The sequence below is a fragment of the Anas acuta genome, chromosome 5, assembly GCF_963932015.1.
Source record: "Anas acuta chromosome 5, bAnaAcu1.1, whole genome shotgun sequence".
In the NCBI taxonomy this organism is placed as follows: domain Eukaryota; kingdom Metazoa; phylum Chordata; class Aves; order Anseriformes; family Anatidae; genus Anas; species Anas acuta.
The window spans coordinates 45566059-45590789 of record NC_088983.1 but is presented as its reverse complement, the minus strand read 5'-3'; the positions used below and the strand labels follow the sequence as shown (position 1 = coordinate 45590789).

The following is a 24731-nucleotide window of genomic DNA, read 5'->3' as shown; positions in this document are numbered from 1 at the left end:
AAAAAACAACACTTGTTTTCACCTCTGTACAGCACAAGTTCTCAAAAAGTCTTTACATAAAAGTCAGCCAAATTCAACTGAATGTATCTGTCAGAATTTGCTCTTGCTCTTAGCCATCTTTTCTCTTATTTTGTTACCTCCTGGACTCTGTAAACCACAATCTCTGAAGAAAAAGGTATTGGAAAGTGCAGTTAGGGGCCTCTGGTCAGTTAAGAACAAAAGGCTATTAGAGGACCTGTCAGACATAATAGTTGGCTAATTGTCTCTCTGTCTCTCTCGTCTCTCTCTCTCTCTTTCTCTCTCTCTCGCGCGTGCTTGTTTTTCTTTTTTTTTTCTTTTTTTTTTTTTTTTTCCTGAAGGCTACCAGGGAGCATATGTGTGTCTCCTACTTCCTAAACCATCTGATTAAGGGTGTGTGTGTGCAGTGGGGAGGTCCTCACCAGCATAGAAATATTTCTACGTCACAGTCCAGACACTCCAGGTCTAAAAATAGTCCTGCCATCCACTGTGCTGTCGCATGTAGGTATGCTAAGAGGATGAATACACTATGAAAAGTCCACTTTTGTGGAACTCCACGTAATGTTCTGCTTTATGTCAAAATTCAGAGAAATCTGACAGGCTATAAAGTACAATTAAAACTAAGCACATCAGTAATAAGAAGCCACAAAGCATGCATAATCATGAGATAAATGACCTCAATGGACAGATGATGACGAGCCAAGGAGAAGCCAAGGTCAATTATCAGAACTTTTAATTTTAATGCTATAATTAATAATGAATATTTCAAGAAAGAATCTTTAAAGAATAATTGTATTCTGCTATTAAAACCTGTTAAACGTTAAACTTATGCAATTTATGCAAATTAATCTGATAAGAGGAGACAATTAAGGTTTATAATTAACAGATAAATACAAATGATCCAGTGATGAAGGTCTTGGTTTCTCCTCTGTCTTATGAGACAATGTAATTGATTTTTATAAATGCTAATTTATATGCACTGCTAACCATTAATACATTGAAGAGATCATTTATTAAATTAAAGATGAATAGTGGTGTATGCAAAGATAATACCTGAGTTTTCAACATCTTAAAGATAAAAAGGAAGCAGGAAGAAACCAAAGCTTTGAGTGTGATTTTCTTTTTTTTTTCCCAACAACCTTTGACATGCCAAGTGCGAGGAATAGGAAAAAAAGTTCAGTGGAGACAAACAACAGCCTTTGTTCAATAAGTCTTTACGTGACAGCAAGAAGGATTTTTGGCACAATCCTGGCCTTTTAACATTTGTTCTCATGGACTAGAAGTAATGCGTGTTCTTATTTTGCTTTGCCTTGCTGTGCTTTTTCTTTGTGTTCTCATACAAGAAGATGGCACGTTCACCTTGGAATGAAGCTGCTTGTTACAGGGTGGGGGAAATTTTTGGGGGACCAGTGTGCTAACTTGGCATTCTGTTTCAAAAAGACGTCTCCTTTCTATCTGAGGAGTTACGTTGGCTACATTTTCTTTTAAAAATTAATAACTTTGTAGAATGTAAGATGGCATTTTGCCAGCTCCTATAATTATAAGTATAGTAAGCCTCTCTCCTTCCTTATGGTTAAAGCTTTGTATTAGCTATAAAATGGGATGCATTCCATATATTATTTCTTGTATCCACCCTAAGAATTGTGATATCTTCTAGCGTTGTAAAGGCAGCTGCAAGCACTAGTTACAATTATGTGTAGCTTTATCATTCATAGCTCTTCCCCCCTTTATTTATTTTTATTTTTTCTCAAGGGTGAGGTTGTTGGCTGAATGCAGCAGAGCAGGTGCTTGAAAGGCAGCTTCAGAAAGGTGGCTCTCCATGACCCAAAGAAAGTCCTAAAGGGTTGAGGAAGGGGGAATGAAGCAACCATGCTGCTATAGCAGATCTGATTACCTCTAAGACTAAACTTCAAGCAAGTATGGGAGACCTTTGCAAGATCTAAATATAATGACTATATTTTAATATATATATATATATATATTTTCTCTAGACTTCTATTCTTGGCACTGCATTCTGTGCTGAGCTGGGCTCTGTGGAACTGACTCAGAAGGTCAGTACTATGGGAGCTTCAAAAAGCACATACAGGGGCTATTGCAGGTGTAGGCAAAACCTGCACCTACTAATGCAATAATGCAATCAGTGAAAAAATATATGGTCTTTTATCAGGGACTGATGTTGCCTGCTGACTTCAGTGTGGTTTCGTGATCTAATTCCACACAGAATTTAACTTTAAAAAGATTCATTAATTTATTGCCCAAGCAGATGAGATACAGCTCAAGGTATTCTCCCGGACATGTTTCCTGTGCTGTCCTAAACAAGAATGGATCAGAGCAGTTATCTTTTTGTCTTCTCACACAGACACTCTTTTAACATAAATCATCTGGAGATATTGACCATAGATCAGAAATATAGCCCTCTGCTTCTAGATGTTCCTGTGTGATGCTTCTCCCACTTCTGGATTTCCTTGAACAACAAGCTGCCTTTAATATTCTTTTCAGAAACCTTTTGTATCACCTTTTTGTCCACACATTTGGCTACATAGGACTAAAAGCATGGTTAGGAGGAAAGTGCATCCAAGCTGGGCTCACCTGGGGCTGTCAGGGCTTCCTATCCCCCTGGTGCAGCTGGAGCAAGAGTGTAAAATGACCCAGGTCTCTGGGCTTTGAGTGGTGCTGGGTGCCAGAGCAGCCTGGCAGGATGATGGACTGCAGCCCTGGCAGAAACCCCTTGAGGCTCCTTCAGGGTTTCAGCAAGACTTTTGTTGCTGTTGCAGTCGTTCAGCATTTTCCAATGAAATCCTGCTTCACTGGGAAGTTGCAGACTGATTCAGTCTGCAAGACTCTGTAAAGGCCTGGTAAGCAAGTGTCTTGGGAATTTTTTTTTTTTTTTTTTTGTACCAAGTCTTTAATGAGCCTTAATTTAATTAATAGATTTGTAGTGAAAGAACTCATTACCTTTGATTCTGGAGATGAAAGTCCAAATAGTCCCATAATATTTAGTTACATAGCAGATGCTGCCCTTGTATAAAAATGCAAGAACAGGGCTTTGGTACAAAAAGAGAAAAGGAGAAGCAATTTCAGGACGCTTCTGAACAGCGATCTACTCCCCCTCCTTGCCCTCCTAAAATGAAAAAAAAGACACTAGGTTCTTATTTATTTATTTATTTATTTATTTTATGTATCTATATTCAACTACAATCACTTATTTAAAAGCAGCCTCTAGAGTATGTAGCCTCTTCTGCAGACTGAGTACTCCCTGCAAACAATCATTAAGACCAAGCTGGGGCCAACTTACACTCCCCTGACCTGTCATAAGGAGATAGATTCCAGCTACCCTGAGGATATCTTTTCCATTTCTACACTGATGGAAATCATGTAGTAAGGACTGCTTTTAAAATTATTCTTCCTGGAAAAAAAATGCTACAATGTCATGTCCCTGACAAATGCACAGCCTGTTGAGTTCACGTAGTGAGTTGTTGGCTGCTTTGGAAGCCAGGAAATGTGTGTCCTTTGCTGCTTAGAAATATGCTGGGTGAAATGATAACAGTATGCTGTTCTGCATGAGCATGGGTCTGGGGATGTGCTAGAAAGAAACCAAATCTCTGACAAAATCCTTGCTTATACTCAGACCTCTTTATGAACCTTAGAGATCCTTAGTAGTGTGTATGTATTTTTCTTGTAGTATCTTTTTGCATTGATATCACCTAATATAGATGACTTGGTAGAATGAGTAGATGAGGAAGACTGCAGCCAAAGCTCTTGACCTTCTGTGCACACCAGAAAGAATTTCAGGGCTGCTGCTTGCAAGAAATATTGTTTTAAAATCATTCTGAAACATTTGTATGGAAACAAAACCAAATCTTGGTGACGAAGTCATAAACAGCCTGGTGACAGAAAGGGCTGTTCACCTGTGGCAATGACACAACAGAGACACACTGGGACTGCTGGATGGGACACTTGAGGAATTTGCTGGTACAGAGCTGGCTTGTCCTAGTTGGGCATCTGCCTGTCTCTGGCCATGAAGAGGCAGCGAGTCCTCAGTCCAGTCCCGGCTGCTCTGAGCACTGGCACATGGTGAATACCAACTGGGTGTTTCCTAAGAATGAGGAGGAGTACATCTTGAAGAGCCTTAAAGAAAAAGGGGAACTTTTAACGCTTAATTCTAGGATTATTTTTAGACGGTAAATAGAAAAAAAAAATCACTAGTGCTTTTTTTTTTTTTTAATTCTCTGTACTTTTTTAATGACAATCATAATGAAAGCATTCTAATAATTTGAAAGTTATCTTCTGAACATGTTGGTTTCTTATTATACATATATTACACCTCAATAATCCTTTAGATGCTTTGTCAGTCTTTAGTTACGTTATGGGAATTAAGCTTAGAGGTGTTTAAATTTGGAAAGTGTTGACTTTTTGGAATTTATCATTACATGAAACTAATTTCAGAATTCTCCTTTGAAATTGGAAATCTATCTAAATGTTGTCAGAAAACCTTTGTTTGAAATCTCATGAAAATACTGGCAATTGTTTCACGTCATTTCAGCTTTATAGTTTACATAATCCATTTCGAGAAAACATCAGCCTTCTTCATTTCAGCCACCAGGAGACACTTGCTGTACAGAAGTGATAAGGCGCTTTAGCTAATAAAAAGCAAAAGCTTCCCAGAACGATTTGGAAAATAAAATACAGCTGACAGCGTTGCAGTTGTTAAAATGGGCCATGTTTGAGCTGCAGAATATTTCAAGTTGGAGACAACCTGTGGAGGTCATTTAGGTCCCACACGCTGCCCCAAGCAGGGCTGCCATCACAGCTGGCTCAGGTTGCTCAGCCTGTGCAGATCAGGTGTGAACCTCTCTACAGAGAGAGATCCCACAGCCTTTCCCAATGTGCTACTATTCCCAGTTCATTTTTTTCCCTTGTACCCAACTGTTGCTTCTCTCGATGCAGCTTGTGACCCTTGTCCTAGGCCAGCCACTGGGTATCTCTGTGAAGTGTTTGGCTCTGTTTTTTTCAAGCTGTTGTAGGTGGTGGGAGCAGCCAGAGTCACTAGAGACCACTGCAGCAGGGACAAATGTCAACTTACACTCCTTAAGCTTAACAAATGGGAACAGCATTTTAGAATAATATTTTAAATGAGATTTTCAATTCTGAAAGTAATCCTTACTTTTTAATTTACTAATAAAAGATTGAATGGAATCTCAGAATTTCTGAAATTTTCTTTCGATTGAGAATAAGAATTTAAATATTTTGGGAAACTTTCCATTTGTATGTCTGGAAAAAAAATATTCTTATATTGTAGTCATGGTAGGTGCACATTGTTTTTCTGCTAAGGGTGACAAGTGAGTGCAGGGCATCCTATTTCTCTGTAGGAGAAAGTTAGGGAGTGAGGAAAAATATAAAATCTTTACCCAACAGATTGCTTTTGCTTAGAAGAAGTTGATGTAAGTTTTACCAGTGTTTTCAATGAACTTCAGAAAGGCCTCTTAGCTTTTGGAATAAATATTATGAACTACTGATATAAAGAGGATTTTTAAAATTTCTTTTTATTCTCAAATTTTTAATTTTTAACTTTAAAGATTTAAAGGACATTGAAAGATATTCTTGTGTGACACAGAAAAGTGGAAAAAATGTCTGCTGTCAGTGTAATAACACTTGTGGTACTGAATGCTTTGGATAATGGAGGATCTTCAGTGCACATTTACATTCATCTCTGTTTCTGTGTGAGCATTGTTTTTGCTATGGTGAGATTTTGTTCTCTTTTTGACATGAATGCACCAGTTTATTCACCTTTAAGCAATTTTGTTGAGCTGCATTGCAGGTTTGACTGACTTGTTGCTCCTGCAGTATGGCTGTAAATCACTGTGCAGTGATACTGAAGGCATGTCAGCCACAGAGGGCACAAATTCTACTCTGAGGATGGGGAAGAGGTGTTGCCTTCAATTGGCCCATCCCCTAAATCTGAGCATGGCCTTAGCTGGAAGGCCGTGTACATGTGAGGGTGGAAGTTCTGTTCCCTTCTTCCAGTTTATTACTTGTGTAGCAGGTTCACAAATGCTAAATATTCACTTGTTAAAAAATTTACCCGCTACAGCATTGCATAATTTGGAATTTCACTGGAAATCCTAAATGTCCCATTAATAGCATTGAGTTCACCCCTACAAAAAATTATGCGAGCTTCAGAATGGAGATGTGAATGGAAATCCCTGAGACCAGCTTGAGTCACATGGGCAGTAAAAAGAGTATTGGACGTGTTCCTAGAGATTTGTGAATCTGGCACCTGTGATACGATCCAAGGCCTTATTAGTTTTGTGAGTGAACCAGATAGCCTGTTTTAAAGAAATAAGTGTCTGGAGAGAAAAAAATGCTCAATAAGTGATTAATATTGAACTAATTAGTAACTTAGCAGGGGTTTGATGTTACATTCTTGCACTTTGCAGGGGAAAGAAATAAAGTTGATTTCTCATCTAATCTACTCAACAACAATACTTTCTCACTTAAGATTGAGCATTGGTTTCATGTGCTGGTTGTTTACTGTTTGCTTTCAGCTACTCAAAACTCAGGTGTTTTTATTGTGTTTGAGTAGGAAAGAAACATCACAGTGATGTGGTAGAGCTCTTGACAAATATTTGAAAAAGAGTAACTTTAAGTTTCAAAGTGTAAAATGTTGAAAACACTACATTTCCTCTTATTTCTTCTTCTTTCCTACAACTAGATGACCAGCAAACTTGCAGAAATGTCTGTGGTTCTAGTTGCCTCTCACTGCCACTGTTGTCATTAAACAAATGGCCTTTGCCATGGACTGGGAACGACAAGGATAGAATATGTGGAAGTGCAAATTTGTATTTGTATGATGAAATTAGGACTGAATTTGATGTTCAAATGTAGCTTTTGGACAGAACTCTGACTTCCTTGTGTATAGAAGCAGATCCCACCATCTGGTCCTGCCCCACCTTCCCCCGAGGTATGCAGGTCTCTGAACCAACAGCGCTGTGCTGTGTGCCTTTACAGGCAGTGTCTAAACCAAACGCTTAGTACCTTAATATGATTGGCCTACGCATATTCCGTTCCCAATTTCCGCAAGATGCACATTCCTTAATGATGTGTTTTTTCGTTGATACACAACCTACTGACTTTCTTCTGGGTAAATTTTAATTAAGTTGTTTGATAGCCAGAACTATTTAGCTTTAAGTAATTGAGCAGATGATTGGATTCTTTAACCTTTTAAGAATCCTATTCTTTTCAACAACAGACTTAAATCCTTTCTCTTCATATAGTCAAGAGATGTGTTTCTTAAAAAAAAAAAAAAAAAGTCTATGGAACACATTACTAATAGTCACCAGGTGTAGAACATGAGGTGAGGGCTTGGTTCTTTTAGGTATCTGTAGGCACTTACAGGATTAATATCACATTATAAAGAATCAGTATTGGTCTTTAAGTTTTCAGCCTGTCATTTTAGAATGCCTAAAACAAATGAAAACAAGACAAGGAAACCTATAAGTGGGAGAAGTTAGAGGCCTATCTTCTGGCTCGGCAGATGCAAAGGCTTGTTTCCCACCAGGAATAAATGGCTTGGTTTAACATGCTCTATGTTTCTTTTTCCGCTTTTCACAAGGAAAAGTATTGTGCTCGAGTGGTGGCATTAGGCCCGTGCCTTGATGGTGATATGTAGCATGTGTTTTGCATTTTCTGAAGTCCTGAGTATATGCTGAGGTCCTGAAGGAATCCAACGTTTCCCTTCTGTGCCTGTCTGCAGAAACTCAGAAAGAAAGCAGAAAAGCATTTAGGAACTGGAAGACTGAAGAATCTGAAGCTCATTAATCAGTCAGGACTGATTATTTTATTTTAATATAGGGAAAGGAAATAAAATTAGAGATTGGGAGAAATTATATATATATATATATATATTTAGCAAAATATGTCTACTTCTTTATAGCAAAGGGAGCGGTTGGTTGTTTTTCAGTTCTGTTTTTTCTCCTGGAAGAGAAGTACTTTGTGTATTGGGCTTACACTTGAGGGGAATTTTTGTCATAATGCATTAGTTCTTATCTAAAATCAAAGTACTAGGCTTGATTTTATGTGTAATACTTCGCTCTTAATATTCTATGTGTGGTTTCACTCACCCAAAGAGCTGGAGAGCAGTCTGGAGGAGGAAGTGGTAAGAATGTAGCTTATGAGCACCTAGGATTTCTATTAATTGGATTCTCCTTTCCCTTTCCCTTTCCCTTTCCCTCTTTAATGAGCTGGAGCCAGGCTTGGGTTGGGGAAAAAGTTTGAAAATGAACTCTGTGGACTTTGCTTCTAAGATGTGCTTCCTGTATCCCGGTGCTGGCACCCCTGTGTGTAGGTACAGACTGCAGGTCCATCTCCACAGTCACCAGGAACTGGCAGTTGCTACCCACGGACTGCTATACTGGAGGACTTTTACTGGAAAAGTTTATGAATGGGTTGAAATGACTGAGATGCCATTTTCCTCAGGTGCCAACAGCACAATGACATGCTTTACATATTGGATCCTGACTAAAGAGACCTCTCATTAATGAGCTTGTTAGAGTGATGTATTTCTTCTGTGCTAAAACAGAGGTGATAAATTTGTGTGAGGATATGGCAGTAACAAAAGTGTTACTTTGAGAAATTCCTATTGACAAATAATTTGTTTTAAAATTGCACTACTCACTATGTTGCACAGGGATTCTTACTATGTTTTTAAGGGGCTTGAATGTTCAGTGAGAATCATGATCAGTTCCTTACCTCTGTGTTATATGTAGCAGGTTAGAATCCTAATGTGGATGAAACAACCCAGGAGTTTCTGGAAAAGCCAGAGCTCAGTCTTCATTTCAGCTGAGAGGCGCATGAAAAAGCAGGAATAGTTACACAGAATATTTATTATTCAATATTTATTATTCAATACCCACTTATGTGCAGTCTGTTAATCATCTCTCAGATCCTCCTCCACTGTTTCTGAACTGATCTGAACACCTTTGTAGTCTGTGCTGAACCTTCTTTAGCTCCCTTCCCCGACTCGAGGTTTCTAGCCCTCCCAAATCCTGAGCCACTTTTTTGGCTGGAGACACTGCTTATGCTCAGTTGTCAGCTGGGAGGAGATCTGGGGACGATTTGTAGAGTTTGCATTGCAAGTGCTGCTTCTGGAGGTAGCATACTTGTAAGTGATGCTATCCTCGTACTGCAGCACTACCTGCTGCAGTCCTATGGTACCTGTGCATCTGCAGAAGGACTGTGCCTTGCAGGATACCTTGTGACCAGGGGTGAGAAGTGGACACAGCTGTTATGTCTGTCATCCTGGGGGAAATGTGCCTGAGGGGCTCAAAACGATCACAAGTTCCTGACGTAGGAATTTCCCTTCAGAAAATAAAGCTTAGTTGAAAATTGAGGTGAAGACTGAGACACATAGGAAATGAAAGGCACTCAAAGATGGGAATTAGGGACGCCAAGGTCCCATTTTGGGTTTCAGACTGAAAATCCATTTTCCTGTGCTGTTTACAAAGCTTGGGAAGCACTTTAGTGCTTGAGGCATCAAATCTGCTGAGCTAGCTATTGGAAGGCATATCATAAACAAACAGTATTTCTGTATGTTCTGTAGGGCAGCAGTGCTGTTTGCCACAAGCTGTTCTTCCAGCCAGCACTGCCACTTTGTCGGTTTGTTTTCTGCTGGTAGGTTGCTAAAAGAGGCTCAGAACAAATAGCTGTTGTGCAGGGAGCACTGCAACGGATGAGGGGAACAAATCTGTTTCGCCGTTTCTGTAAATGGTAATGAGTTCAGCTAGATAATGCTTTAGTTTTTAATTCAGATGCGCTGTTATACGCTGGTTCCCTGAGCACTGCTTGTACAAATTTTATCTGTCTTGGTAATAAAACAGGCAGTAAAATGGGTGTTCTACTTGCTAAATTGCTGCAACTGCAGCTGTAACAAGTGAATTGCAGCAGGTACCAACAGCGATGCACCCTGGCGTGGCTACCCAGGCTTTATGGCTCTCCTGCACAGAGGCAAGGTGCCAGAGAGCCAGTGGTTGTACCTCATTCCACTGACTGCATGGGAAACACCAGATACGTTCCTGTTACCTAAAATAGAAGTACAATAAAGTAGTTAAAAGGATTATAGAGATTTGGCAGCAAAATCACATGTCTTGACAAATCTTTATCCATCCCTCCATAAGCATAATTTCAAATGGAAGGTTGGATTCCGTCATGCTCAGATTAATCCTGGAAATGTCATCATCCTCCTTGATTAGCTTTTTGTGCTGCAAGACCTCAACTTTAGAAGTAAATCAAGGTAAAGAGCACCGGGATACAATTCCCAAGTCTGCCTTAATGTTGACAGAATATTTGAACCAGTGTTCCTGTTAGCTGTGGATATCTCAAAGCATAATTGTCCAGCCCAACGTGTCAGTGGCCTTGATAAACTGCAGAATTGCAGAACTAGAAGCACCCTGTGAAATTCTGTAGTCCTTTCTCATCTCCTAAGAGAATGCAGGTGACTTTTATTAACTTTTTTTTTTTCCTCCTGGAAATTTATTCTGTGAAAATAATGTCTTGGTCATTACAGATTCTAATTGCAAATTTTAATTCTGATTTAATTAAATCTTTCTGGAGGGGGGAAGAGGCAAGAGAAATGAGTTTTCACTTGCAGTGGTGTGGTGGTTTCAGCCTTCAGGCAGGGAAAGGAAGCTGCAGGCTCCAGCCCTGGCCCAGCAAGTAAATCTCTGGTTCTCCTCATAGCTGATGGGAGGATGCTGTGCACTGGCACCATCCTTGCGGTGCTATTGCAGTGTGGCTCTTACAGGCAGGAACCATGCCTGCTTTCAGGCAGGAAAAGCTGGAGGGTTTTGTGGCTTGCAGAGTTATTGTCACAGCCTTGGAAAGGGTCAGCCCTGGCCCTGCAAGCTGCCGATTCTCCAGGGCGCTTGAATATCACAGAATCACAGAATTTCTAGGTTGGAAGAGACCTCAAGATCATAGAGTCCAACCTCTGACCTAACGCTAACAGTCCCCAAACAGCCACCCAAACACGTCTGCCTCTATGAGGAGAGGGTGACCAGCTCCATCAGCATGGGGCTGGCTGTGCAGGCTGGAGAGTGACTGGAAAGTGATGTACAGGTGTCTGCAGGGCTCGGGCAGTGAGAAGGCCATGGGCGGTGACATTTATGTCCACCAACGTCAAATCGAATGCACTGGGTGGGTAAGGAATGAGAAGTAGCCTTGCGTCTTCTCCACTCTTCTCACTTCCCTCTCATTGTGGAGGTTGCTCTCTATTTCTGTTGCATTGTTTCAAGTGTGTTTAGTATTCTCCATTTTGAACTGAATGAAAAATTAAATTCAGCCCACAATGATATATCTATATATTTAATTTCAGCAAGAAAAGAGAGGCTTTATTTTTTTATTATTTTTTCCTTGGTATATAATAATTCCTCCCCTACTCCCTACTTTCCCTCTCTCTTATGCTTGCTTGATGAACTTACAAGGTAGTTCTGTGTACATAAATATGAAGTATATGCAGCTCCATTTGCTGTTAGCTGGAATGCCTGCACCTCTGGATTACAGGTTTGTAGCTATCACAGGCTGTGGTTATGCTCAAACAGTCACTGAATGCATCTCACACTGAGACTTCACAGCTGTTCCTCAGTTTCCCTACCCATAAAATGAATCACAGAATATTTGGAAGGGGCCCACAAGGAGCATCAAGTCCAACTCCTGGATCCACACAGGACCACCCCAAAACCAGACCCTATGTCTGAGAGCGTTGTCCAAATGCTTCTTGCACTCTGGCAGTGACTCTTGGTGCTGTGACCACTGGGCCTGTTCTGGTGCCCAACCACCTTCTCGGTGCAGAACCTTTTCCTAGCACCCAGAGTGAAGACAAAGTATCATAGAGATAGGAAAGCATTTTTGACAGCTACAGGTAGAAAGCACTAACAAATAACAGCATTTCCTACCATTATTTTTTCTGCTTACTGAATCAGAAGGACTGGTTTTCAACCCCGTTACCTGTCCTTTATTCATCCTGAGACATAGCTCAGCCATTCTAGGCTGAGAATGAAAGAGGCATGTACAACATCCTGTTTAAAGCACTTTCATAAACATATGAAAAATAATGTTGAAAATGATTAAAATGAAGGACACACATTGCACACCTGACTGCCAGGTCAAGGCCAGAGCTAGTGGAAACTTTAACATAAATATTAATACAGCAGGCACTTTAATTAGCTGTGCCCTTCAATCACTGGTTGTTTGGCCCCTTGGTATCCATCTTGAGCCTTCATAGAATAGGATGACCCCTGCTTGTCAAGTCAGATTTCATTCAATTTATCTAATTACTTTTGGGATCATTTTAATACATGCTCCACAGAGTGCTAAGATTGCCCAGCTCTGGCTCCTTTCCTGAACTCAAATCTGTAATACAGGATACAAAATGCACATCAGAACTTCATCTTAACATATGCATAGCCCACTTCAGATTGCAGCTCTTAATGATTCCTTGTTTCCATTCAATGGAAATAGCTGGGAGCAACCAGACTTCATTTTTCTCCTGTTAATGCTTTGTCTTTATTTCATTCTCCCTTCCTCCAAGACTGCTTTTGTCCCAGAGTTAACCAATGCAGAACTGGAAAACTGTCAGAGAGCATAGCACTGAAGGGGAACCTTTAGGGAGGTGCTGGTACTGGGGAAAATCTGGCTCTGCCATGTGGCAATGATTCCTGCATGGGTAAGCTGCAGTCACAGTCCAATTGATGTTTTTTTCCAGCTAATAGATGCCTCTCTGTTTTGTAGTAGCAATGTATACCTGTATGTAGTATATCCTGATTTGAGATAATTTTTTTTTCTTAGCTCCCATTTGAAAATTCCTTAGTAGTAGTCCACAAACCTCAAGTGCTCTGCAAATCACATTGAGAGTCTGATATCCAATAAAGTTAAATGCTAGGACCACATGAAACCTTCAGATTTAAAACACGGTTCTCTGATTTAGTCTTGGATTGAAAGTACACCCAAACACCCCTGACTTTAATGCACTTGACAGATCCACCTGTGTCTACTTTCTCATCTCCCTCCTTAAATGAAGTTAGTGTTTTTTAAGATAGGTGTAGTGTGACCAAAGTGGGAGGTGAAAGGGAGAAGCGCCCAAAGGTAAATGAGTCAGATTCACAAAAAGGGTTAAAAAAATAAACCTTTAAGAGCAATGAGTGATGCCTTGTGATATGCAACTTTTCTTTTTTAATCCAAAAGCTCTTGTTTCTAAAAATACCTAGTATTGGAAGGAGAACAATTTGCTTGCTATGAGGGGAAGCAGGCCAGCTGCTTAACAGGACACGGCAATTCTAAACAGTCCTCATCAGGAGGGGAAGCACAACATGCTGCTCAGCTGAAGTTCAAGGGCAATTTAGAGAGATGGAAAATATCTATTACTCCAAAGTGAACTTGGCCAAATTATAAGGGATTATACCTTGACTGCATGGAAAAAAATCTCAGTAAGTTACTGGAATTTACTGGCTCTGAGTTGCTGGAAGTTCATAGCTTTTGTTCCTGGTTCCTTTGTTTCATGTTTCAGAGGGTTCATGTGAAACGTGAGGCTTACAGCTGCACTGAGTGGTATCACTCATTGGGATGCTGGGTTTGCTCTGGCCAATTAAATAACCAAAGTCACTTCCTGCAGAAGTTTCTTTATCTTGTTACAGGTCTGTGTAATTAATTACCTTCACATCTCTGGGTACTATGATTGCAGTCATATGATTTATAGTAGTTAAGAGGAAACAGAAGTATTTAATATATTTATTGCTCCCTCCCCACAAAAGTTTTTATTTTTTTGCCTCCTTTCCCCTCATTTCCCAGTCCCCTGCCCCAGTTGTGTGTGCACATACATGCACACATAGCATAACCTCAGATCTCTACACTTATTTTATTAACAGGATATAGCTCTGGAAGGGTGGTTGAATGTGCAGAAACTGGAATTCAAATATGATTTCCTACAAGTCAGGCACAGGCATCTGCAAAAAGTATGAACTCTCATCTGAAAAACCTCTGGCAACAAAGCTAGTGAGCATCTCACTTAAGCATAGTACTTTCAGTTTCTTTTGATACTTTTTATGACCTTAATGCCTTTCTTAATACTTTAGTGGAGTGGAAGAAGCTTATATTGAGAATAACATCAAGGGACAAGCCTACAAACTATCTTCAAGTCTTCTTGAATCCTAGTTATACAGGGTGCATTTCTGCAATGATGTTGCTATATTTATATTGTGATATTTAGGTTGGCTTTTAAGAGTGAGTATTTCTATATGCATTTACTGAACGCAGTGCTCAGAACATATTTGAATATATGCATATTTCTGCATGAACATTTTTTAAGCCACATTTGCACCACATTTGCTGCAGTAGTTCTGATACTGCATTCTGAGCTGAGGCTCTTGTCTGTTATGTGAACAGCCAGGGAGACTCAGCTTCCCTTCTCTGTTGAGTTCGATGCTGCCTAGCCTTAACGTTTTCAGTACTCAATAGCGTCCCCCAGGCTCCTGTATTTTGAGAGGGATTGCACTCCCCTTACATCATATGGGAATCCCAGTTTTCTGTCTCAAGGGTGAATGGTGTAAGGCACTTGTAAATCATTGCAGGTTGTCGTTGTTGTCCATTGCCATGTAAATTAAGGCCATGCAAGTACCTTCTACCGTTTCTTCTTCCCTTTCATTTGTTGTCTGGTTTCTACCAAATATTAACATATTTGGTGAAATGCCTTAAAACAACATTACTTTCTAATTAACAACTTTTTTTTTTTCTCTCTAGGTCTGCCAGTAGCTGACAGAGTAGAAAGGTGTGCCTCTCTCTCTTTTTTGTATAGAGTTAGAGGCAAGCCTGATATCCAGCCAAGATGGACAAAGGAGAAGGACAAGGACAAAGCCTGAGAGGAAGACTATGAGCCTTCAGCACGAGAGACCCCCAGAGGGACCACCGGGGACTGATATGCATGTGCCAGTGGGAGGGTTCAGAATCCGGGAACTAATTATAATAACACTGCCTTTTCTAGAAGTAGTAATGAACATGTATTAGCCTAGGAGCAGAAAAAGCTGCCGCCTGATGTAACGTGTGTGTGTGTTGGAGGAGCCCAGACTCCCCGCGCACCCAGCGCTCTTTACTTGCCTTTTATTAACCCCATAAATAAATCTCATAAAGCTAAGTTGACTCGGAATTTATAACAGTATGATGAAAAGTGTTGCACTCCAAGTTGGGAAGGGGAGAGGAAAATGCTCATGTATACGTGAGAATTGTACTCAGACAGCTGATTACACCTTTGCATACACCTTTTAAGGGAAAACTTTAAACCCGAGAAGCAACAGGCAGTTTTCTACGTTTCTTCATATGATAACGTGGTATATGATATAGGTATGATATCAAAGGATGATATCATACCTGTAGTCTGCTGCAGGCTGAAAACTAGCCTGTGCCTCAGGTACCGTTTTATGCCTTTGCTTTTGCTACTACATCCCTGTAAGCCTTCAAAAGAGAAATGAAATCATCCTACCAGAAGAAACACCGTCCACAAGACACTTGAGTTTTTAGGGCCTGAATTCTCACTGAAACCAAAGGCAGGGATCTTACTGACCTGAAGAAAGAGGCTTTAATCTCTCCTGGCTTATTTACTCCTGAAGGAGCGTGAAAGAGATGCGTGTCCTTGTATGTGAAGAGGAGGTGAAGGAACAGCTAGTGCAAGGAACACACAAATCCCTTGCGCCAGACTAATAGGTGGCTGGCTCTGAGCTGGGAGACTGCAACAGAAACACAGAACTATCTAGGTTGGAAGAGACCTCAAGATCATCGAGTCCAACCTCTGACCTAACACTAACCAGTCCTCCACTAAACCATATCACTGAGCTCTACATCTAAATGTCTTTTAAAGACACCCAGGGATGGTGACTCCACCACTTCCCTGAGCAGCCTGTTCCAATGTCTAACAACCCTTTCGGTAAAGAAGTTCTTCCTAAGATCCAACCTAAAACTCCTCTGGGGCAACTTTAGCCCATTCCCCCTCGTCCTGTCACCAGGCATGTGGGAGAACAGGCCAACCCCCACCTCGCTACAGCCTCCTTTAAGGTACCTGTAGAGAGCAATAAGGTCGCCCCGAGCCTCCTCTTCTCCAGGAGGAACAAGCGGCTCCTTCAGCCGCTCCTCGTGGGACTTGTTCTCCAGACCCCTCACCAGCTTCATTGCCCTTCTCTGGACTCGCTCAAGCACCTCGATGTCCTTCTTGTAGAGAGGGGCCCAAAACTGAACACAGTACTCGAGGTGCGGTCTCACCAGAGACGAGTACAGGGGGACAATCACTTCCCTAGCCCTGCTGGCCACACTGCTTCTTATACAAGCCAGGATGCCGTTGGCTTTCTCGGCCACCTGAGCACGCTGCTGGCTCATATTCAGCTGACTATCCACCAATACTGCCAGGTCCTTCTCTGCCAGGCAGCTTTCCAACCATTCCTCTCCCAGTCTGTAGCTCTGCTTGGGGTTATTGCACCCCAGGTGCAGGACCCGGCACTTGGCCTTGTTGAACTTCATACAGTTGACCTCAGCCCATCGGTGCAGCCTATCCAGATCCTCCTGCAGAGCCTTCCTACCCTTGAGCAGATTGACACACGCACCTAACTTGGTGTCATCTGCAAACTTACTGAGGGTACACTCAATGCCTTCATCCAGATCATCAATGAAGTTATTAAAGAGGACCGGCCCCAGCACCGAGCCCTGGGGAATGCCACTGGTGACCAGCCTCCAACTGGATTTGACTCCATTCACCACGACTCTTTGGGCCTGGCTATCCAGCCAGTTTCTAACTCAACGAAGCATACGCCAGTCCAAGCCAAGAGCAGCCAGTTTCTTGAGGAGAATGCTGTGGGAGACGGTGTCAAAAGCCTTGCTGAAGTCAAGGTAGACCGCATCCACAGCCTTTCCCTCATCCACCAAGCGCATCACTTTGTCATAGAAGGAGATCAGGTTCGTCAAGCAGGACCTGCCTTTCATAAACCCATGCTGACTAGGCCTGATCGCCTGCTTGCCCTGCAAGTGCTGCGTGATGACTCTCAAGATAATCTGCTCCATGAGCTTCCCTGGCACTGAGGTCAAACTGACAGGCCTATAGTTTCCTGGGTCTGCCCTCCAGTCCTTCATGTAGATGGGCGTCATGTTTGCTAGCCACCAGTCAACTGGGACATCCCCCGATAGCCAGGACTGCAGATAAATGATGGAAAGCGGCTTGGCCAGCTCCTCTGCCAGTTCTCTCAGTACCCTTGGGTGGATCCCATCTGGCCCCATCGACTTGCGCACATCCAAGTGCCATAGCAGGTCGCTAACCATTTATTCGTGGACAGTGAGGGCCACATCCTGCTCTCCATCCCCTTCCGCCAGCTCAGGGTACTGGGTATCCGGAGAACAACCAGTATTACCGCTAAAGACTGAGGCAAAGAAGGCATTAAGCACCTCTGCCTTTTCCTCATCTTTTGTAACAAGGTTTCCCCCCGCATCCAGTAAAGGATGGAGATTCTCCTTAATCCTCCGTTTTGCATTGATATATTTGTAAAAAGATTTTTTGTTGTCTTTAACGGCAGCAGCCAGGTTGAGCTGCAGATGAGCTTAGGCCTTTCTAATTTTGTCCCTGCACAGCCTCGTAACATCCTTATAGTCCTCCTCAGTGTCCCGCCCTTTTTTCCAAAGATTGTAAACCCTCTCTTTTCTCCTAAGCTCAGGCTGCAACTCTCTGTTGAGCCAGGCCGTTCTTCTTCCACACCGGCTCATCTTTGGGCACGTGGGGACAGACTGCTCCTGAGCCATTAAGATTTCCCTCTTGAAGAGCGCCCAGCCTTCCTGGACTCCTCTGCCCTTCAGAACCGCCTCCCAAGGGACTCTACCAACCAGTGTCCTGAGCAGCTCAAAGTCAGCCCTCTGGAAGTCCAATACAGCGGTTTTACTGGTCCCCTTCCTGGCCTCGCCAAGAATAGAGAACTCCACCATTTCGTGGTCACTCTGCCCAAGACAGCTTCCGACCACCACATCTCCCACCAGTCCTTCTCTGTTTGTGAAGAGAAGGTCTAGCGGGGCGCCACCCCTGGTAGGCTCACTAACCAGCTGCATCAGGAAACTACCTTCCACAGAAACCTCCTAGACTGCTTTACCTGGGCTGTGTTGTGCTTCCAGGATATGTCAGGGAAGTTGAAGTCCCCCACAAGAACAAGCACGGATGATTTTGCAACTTCTGTCAGTTGCCTGTAGAACTCCTCATCCGTCTCCTCATCCTGGTTCGGTGGTCTGTAACAGACCCCAACCAGGACGCTAGCCTTGTTGGCCTTCCCGCTGATCCTACCCCAAAGGGACTCAACCTTGCCATTCCCAGCCTCGAGTTCCACAACATTGAAAGACTCTCTAATATAGAGATCCACACCACCACCCCTTCTGTGCTGCCTGTCCCCTCTGAAGAGCCTATAGCCAGGCATTGCAGCACTCCAGTCATGAGACTGGTCCTACCACGTCTCCGTGACGGCAACCAAGTCGTAGCCTGCCTGCTGCACGATGGCTTCCAGCTCCTCCTGTTTGTTACACATGCTGCGTGCGTTGGTGTAGATGCACTTCAGCTCGGCCATTGCCTTCTCTCCCGGCCTTGCCATTGTTCCCCCTGGCACAGCTCCAACAAGCCTTGAGCGAATGAACGGCTGTGTGAACGGCTGTGTGGTGCTTAGCTGCCGGCTAGGGGAAACCATGACAACAGCAATGTAGTCATGTAACCAAATTGAAGCCAAAACTTTCAGCCCGGTCCTTGACCTGAACAGGGAGTGAGGATCTGTATCACAGAATCACAGAATTTCTAGGTTGGAAGAGACCTCAAGATCATTGAGTCCAACCTCTGACCTAACACTAACAAGTCCTCCACTAAACCATATCGCTAAGCTCTACATCTAAACGTATCCTGGCAATTATACGTGATAGTTTATGTGCAGCCAAAGGAAATACTGCAGTCGGAGGTCATGGCGCTAGATTTTGAAAAGTCCGGCATAAAGAAGAGATCTCAGAAAGGCAAATTTAAGCAACATTAATGTCAAGCAAAGTCTTTCTGATTGCTATATTCTTTATCTGTCGTGACTAGACAGATGAAAATCTATGACAGCAATTTTGCCTTTTAGGTCATTTTCTTTTTTATTTTATTTAAGTTTATTGATCTTATTTTAACAGGCTCTGTACTAATTTTCCTCACAGAATGACTAGCAGAAATATGAGCCTTACGTGCCTTTTGTATTTAATTCATTAGGTCAACTCTAACCACTAAGCCAGGTTATTTCTATTAGCGATAAGGAGCAATTGAACCTTAAACATTGAAACCTAGGTTGATGAGCCTATTCCACAAGGTCTCATGACTCCACACATGTGAAGTGAAATCTGCCAGGTGGGGATCATTTGACGTTTGCTATAAAGGAAGCATGAGGAGTATGGGAAGAATTGCCACTCTATGGAATATGAGGTTCAGGTTACTTAGGGTGCTTTTTCTACTGTCCTTGTGAAATGGAATCAGTGTTCCTAAGTAGGCTGCTTTTTCATCCTGTTTCCTACAATCCCTGTGAAATAGTTTGGGACGCTCTATGAGCTAGTAACATTGGTGGTGACTACTCAGAATGGGAAAACGCCGGTGGTACTACTTCCCCATGAAGTTGTTTGGTAGTAAGTAAAATTCAGAAGCTGGCAGGTAAGTGCTCCTGGGTTAAAAATTTGATACGGGTTGGGGAGCTTGAGGATTTCTTTGACCGTGTCTGTAACGTGGAACTTAGGGTTTTTTAAAGTTTCTGTCATGTGGTCCCGCTCCCTGAGTCCTCGCTCCCCGAGTCCTTGCTCCCTGTTTCCTACAATCTCTGTGAAATAGTTTGGGACGCTCTATGAGCTAGTAACATTGGTGGTGACTACTCAGAATGGGAAAACCCTGGTGGTACTACTTCCCCATGAAGTTGTTTGGTAGTAAGTAAAATTCAGAAGCTGGCAGGTAAGTGCTCCTGGGTTAAAAATTTGATACGGGTTGGGGAGCTTGAGGATTTCTTTGACCGTGTCTGTAACATGGAAGGTGGGGTTTTTTAAATGTTTCTGTCATGTGGTCCCGCTCCCCGAGTCCTCGCTCCCCGAGTCCTCGCTCCCCGAGTCCTCGCTCCCCGAGTCCTCGCTCCCCGAGTCCTCGCTCCCCGAGTCCTCGCTCCCCGAGTCCTCGCTCCCCGAGTCCTCGCTCCCCGAGTCCTCGCTCCCCGAGTCCTCGCTCCCCGAGTCCTCGCTCCCCGAGTCCTCGCTCCCCGAGTCCTCGCTCCCCGAGTCCTCGCTCCCCGAGTCCTCGCTCCCCGAGTCCTCGCTCCCCGAGTCCTCGCTCCCCGAGTCCTCGCTCCCCGAGTCCTCGCTCCCCGAGTCCTCGCTCCCCGAGTCCTCGCTCCCCGAGTCCTCGCTCCCCGAGTCCTCGCTCCCCGAGTCCTCGCTCCCCGAGTCCTCGCTCCCCGAGTCCTCGCTCCCCGAGTCCTCGCTCCCCGAGTCCTCGCTCCCCGAGTCCTCGCTCCCCGAGTCCTCGCTCCCCGAGTCCTCGCTCCCCGAGTCCTCGCTCCCCGAGTCCTCGCTCCCCGAGTCCTCGCTCCCCGAGTCCTCGCTCCCCGAGTCCTCGCTCCCCGAGTCCTCGCTCCCCGAGTCCTCGCTCCCCGAGTCCTCGCTCCCCGAGTCCTCGCTCCCCGAGTCCTCGCTCCCCGAGTCCTCGCTCCCCGAGTCCTCGCTCCCCGAGTCCTCGCTCCCCGAGTCCTCGCTCCCCGAGTCCTCGCTCCCCGAGTCCTCGCTCCCCGAGTCCTCGCTCCCCGAGTCCTCGCTCCCCGAGTCCTCGCTCCCCGAGTCCTCGCTCCCCGAGTCCTCGCTCCCGAGTCCTCGCTCCCCGAGTCCTCGCTCCCCGAGTCCTCGCTCCCCGAGTCCTCGCTCCCCGAGTCCTCGCTCCCCGAGTCCTCGCTCCCCGAGTCCTCGCTCCCCGAGTCCTCGCTCCCCGAGTCCTCGCTCCCCGAGTCCTCGCTCCCCGAGTCCTCGCTCCCCGAGTCCTCGCTCCCCGAGTCCTCGCTCCCCGAGTCCTCGCTCCCCGAGTCCTCGCTCCCCGAGTCCTCGCTCCCCGAGTCCTCGCTCCCCGAGTCCTCGCTCCCCGAGTCCTCGCTCCCCGAGTCCTCGCTCCCCGAGTCCTCGCTCCCCGAGTCCTCGCTCCCCGAGTCCTCGCTCCCCGAGTCCTCGCTCCCCGAGTCCTCGCTCCCCGAGTCCTCGCTCCCCGAGTCCTCGCTCCCCGAGTCCTCGCTCCCCGAGTCCTCGCTCCCCGAGTCCTCGCTCCCCGAGTCCTCGCTCCCCGAGTCCTCGCTCCCCGAGTCCTCGCTCCCCGAGTCCTCGCTCCCCGAGTCCTCGCTCCCCGAGTCCTCGCTCCCCGAGTCCTCGCTCCCCGAGTCCTCGCTCCCCGAGTCCTCGCTCCCCGAGTCCTCGCTCCCCGAGTCCTCGCTCCCCGAGTCCTCGCTCCCCGAGTCCTCGCTCCCCGAGTCCTCGCTCCCCGAGTCCTCGCTCCCCGAGTCCTCGCTCCCCGAGTCCTCGCTCCCCGAGTCCTCGCTCCCCGAGTCCTCGCTCCCCGAGTCCTCGCTCCCCGAGTCCTCGCTCCCCGAGTCCTCGCTCCCCGAGTCCTCGCTCCCCGAGTCCTCGCTCCCCGAGTCCTCGCTCCCCGAGTCCTCGCTCCCCGAGTCCTCGCTCCCCGAGTCCTCGCTCCCCGAGTCCTCGCTCCCCGAGTCCTCGCTCCCCGAGTCCTCGCTCCCCGAGTCCTCGCTCCCCGAGTCCTCGCTCCCCGAGTCCTCGCTCCCCGAGTCCTCGCTCCCCGAGTCCTCGCTCCCCGAGTCCTCGCTCCCCGAGTCCTCGCTCCCCGAGTCCTCGCTCCCCGAGTCCTCGCTCCCCGAGTCCTCGCTCCCCGAGTCCTCGCTCCCCGAGTCCTCGCTCCCCGAGTCCTCGCTCCCCGAGTCCTCGCTCCCCGAGTCCTCGCTCCCCGAGTCCTCGCTCCCCGAGTCCTCGCTCCCCGAGTCCTCGCTCCCCGAGTCCTCGCTCCCCGAGTCCTCGCTCCCCGAGTCCTCGCTCCCCGAGTCCTCGCTCCCCGAGTCCTCGCTCCCCGAGTCCTCGCTCCCCGAGTCCTCGCTCCCCGAGTCCTCGCTCCCCGAGTCCTCGCTCCCCGAGTCCTCGCTCCCCGAGTCCTCGCTCCCCGAGTCCTCGCTCCCCGAGTCCTCGCTCCCCGAGTCCTCGCTCCCCGAGTCCTCGCTCCCCGAGTCCTCGCTCCCCGAGTCCTCGCTCCCCGAGTCCTCGCTCCCCGAGTCCTCGCTCCCCGAGTCCTCGCTCCCCGAGTCCTCGCTCCCCGAGTCCTCGCTCCCCGAGTCCTCGCTCCCCGAGTCCTCGCTCCCCGAGTCCTCGCTCCCCGAGTCCTCGCTCCCCGAGTCCTCGCTCCCCGAGTCCTCGCTCCCCGAGTCCTCGCTCCCCGAGTCCTCGCTCCCCGAGTCCTCGCTCCCCGAGTCCTCGCTCCCCGAGTCCTCGCTCCCCGAGTCCTCGCTCCCCGAGTCCTCGCTCCCCGAGTCCTCGCTCCCCGAGTCCTCGCTCCCCGAGTCCTCGCTCCCCGAGTCCTCGCTCCCCGAGTCCTCGCTCCCCGAGTCCTCGCTCCCCGAGTCCTCGCTCCCCGAGTCCTCGCTCCCCGAGTCCTCGCTCCCCGAGTCCTCGCTCCCCGAGTCCTCGCTCCCCGAGTCCTCGCTCCCCGAGTCCTCGCTCCCCGAGTCCTCGCTCCCCGAGTCCTCGCTCCCCGAGTCCTCGCTCCCCGAGTCCTCGCTCCCCGAGTCCTCGCTCCCCGAGTCCTCGCTCCCCGAGTCCTCGCTCCCCGAGTCCTCGCTCCCCGAGTCCTCGCTCCCCGAGTCCTCGCTCCCCGAGTCCTCGCTCCCCGAGTCCTCGCTCCCCGAGTCCTCGCTCCCCGAGTCCTCGCTCCCCGAGTCCTCGCTCCCCGAGTCCTCGCTCCCCGAGTCCTCGCTCCCCGAGTCCTCGCTCCCCGAGTCCTCGCTCCCCGAGTCCTCGCTCCCCGAGTCCTCGCTCCCCGAGTCCTCGCTCCCCGAGTCCTCGCTCCCCGAGTCCTCGCTCCCCGAGTCCTCGCTCCCCGAGTCCTCGCTCCCCGAGTCCTCGCTCCCCGAGTCCTCGCTCCCCGAGTCCTCGCTCCCCGAGTCCTCGCTCCCCGAGTCCTCGCTCCCCGAGTCCTCGCTCCCCGAGTCCTCGCTCCCCGAGTCCTCGCTCCCCGAGTCCTCGCTCCCCGAGTCCTCGCTCCCCGAGTCCTCGCTCCCCGAGTCCTCGCTCCCCGAGTCCTCGCTCCCCGAGTCCTCGCTCCCCGAGTCCTCGCTCCCCGAGTCCTCGCTCCCCGAGTCCTCGCTCCCCGAGTCCTCGCTCCCCGAGTCCTCGCTCCCCGAGTCCTCGCTCCCCGAGTCCTCGCTCCCCGAGTCCTCGCTCCCCGAGTCCTCGCTCCCCGAGTCCTCGCTCCCCGAGTCCTCGCTCCCCGAGTCCTCGCTCCCCGAGTCCTCGCTCCCCGAGTCCTCGCTCCCCGAGTCCTCGCTCCCCGAGTCCTCGCTCCCCGAGTCCTCGCTCCCCGAGTCCTCGCTCCCCGAGTCCTCGCTCCCCGAGTCCTCGCTCCCCGAGTCCTCGCTCCCCGAGTCCTCGCTCCCCGAGTCCTCGCTCCCCGAGTCCTCGCTCCCCGAGTCCTCGCTCCCCGAGTCCTCGCTCCCCGAGTCCTCGCTCCCCGAGTCCTCGCTCCCCGAGTCCTCGCTCCCCGAGTCCTCGCTCCCCGAGTCCTCGCTCCCCGAGTCCTCGCTCCCCGAGTCCTCGCTCCCCGAGTCCTCGCTCCCCGAGTCCTCGCTCCCCGAGTCCTCGCTCCCCGAGTCCTCGCTCCCCGAGTCCTCGCTCCCCGAGTCCTCGCTCCCCGAGTCCTCGCTCCCCGAGTCCTCGCTCCCCGAGTCCTCGCTCCCCGAGTCCTCGCTCCCCGAGTCCTCGCTCCCCGAGTCCTCGCTCCCCGAGTCCTCGCTCCCCGAGTCCTCGCTCCCCGAGTCCTCGCTCCCCGAGTCCTCGCTCCCCGAGTCCTCGCTCCCCGAGTCCTCGCTCCCCGAGTCCTCGCTCCCCGAGTCCTCGCTCCCCGAGTCCTCGCTCCCCGAGTCCTCGCTCCCCGAGTCCTCGCTCCCCGAGTCCTCGCTCCCCGAGTCCTCGCTCCCCGAGTCCTCGCTCCCCGAGTCCTCGCTCCCCGAGTCCTCGCTCCCCGAGTCCTCGCTCCCCGAGTCCTCGCTCCCCGAGTCCTCGCTCCCCGAGTCCTCGCTCCCCGAGTCCTCGCTCCCCGAGTCCTCGCTCCCCGAGTCCTCGCTCCCCGAGTCCTCGCTCCCCGAGTCCTCGCTCCCCGAGTCCTCGCTCCCCGAGTCCTCGCTCCCCGAGTCCTCGCTCCCCGAGTCCTCGCTCCCCGAGTCCTCGCTCCCCGAGTCCTCGCTCCCCGAGTCCTCGCTCCCCGAGTCCTCGCTCCCCGAGTCCTCGCTCCCCGAGTCCTCGCTCCCCGAGTCCTCGCTCCCCGAGTCCTCGCTCCCCGAGTCCTCGCTCCCCGAGTCCTCGCTCCCGAGCTCGCTCCCCGAGTCCTCGCTCCCCGAGTCCTCGCTCCC

General features: G+C 48.0%; 2 long non-coding RNA genes across 2 annotated transcripts in view; both read left to right on the top strand.

Moving 5' to 3' along the window:
- Window positions 1-2681: 2681 nt before the first annotated feature.
- On the top strand, window positions 2682-15490 carry LOC137857669 (uncharacterized). Its single transcript, XR_011097223.1, has 2 exons — window positions 2682-2873; window positions 14806-15490. It is a non-coding gene; the product is annotated as an uncharacterized lncRNA (long non-coding RNA).
- A 4397-nt stretch (window positions 15491-19887) lies between these two features.
- The window catches only part of LOC137856593 (uncharacterized), a 77104-nt gene continuing 72260 nt past the window's right edge, over window positions 19888-24731 (top strand). Inside the window, exon 1 of the long non-coding RNA XR_011096609.1 lies at window positions 19888-20026. This is a non-coding gene — a long non-coding RNA (uncharacterized lncRNA). The remainder of the gene's footprint in view (window positions 20027-24731) is intronic.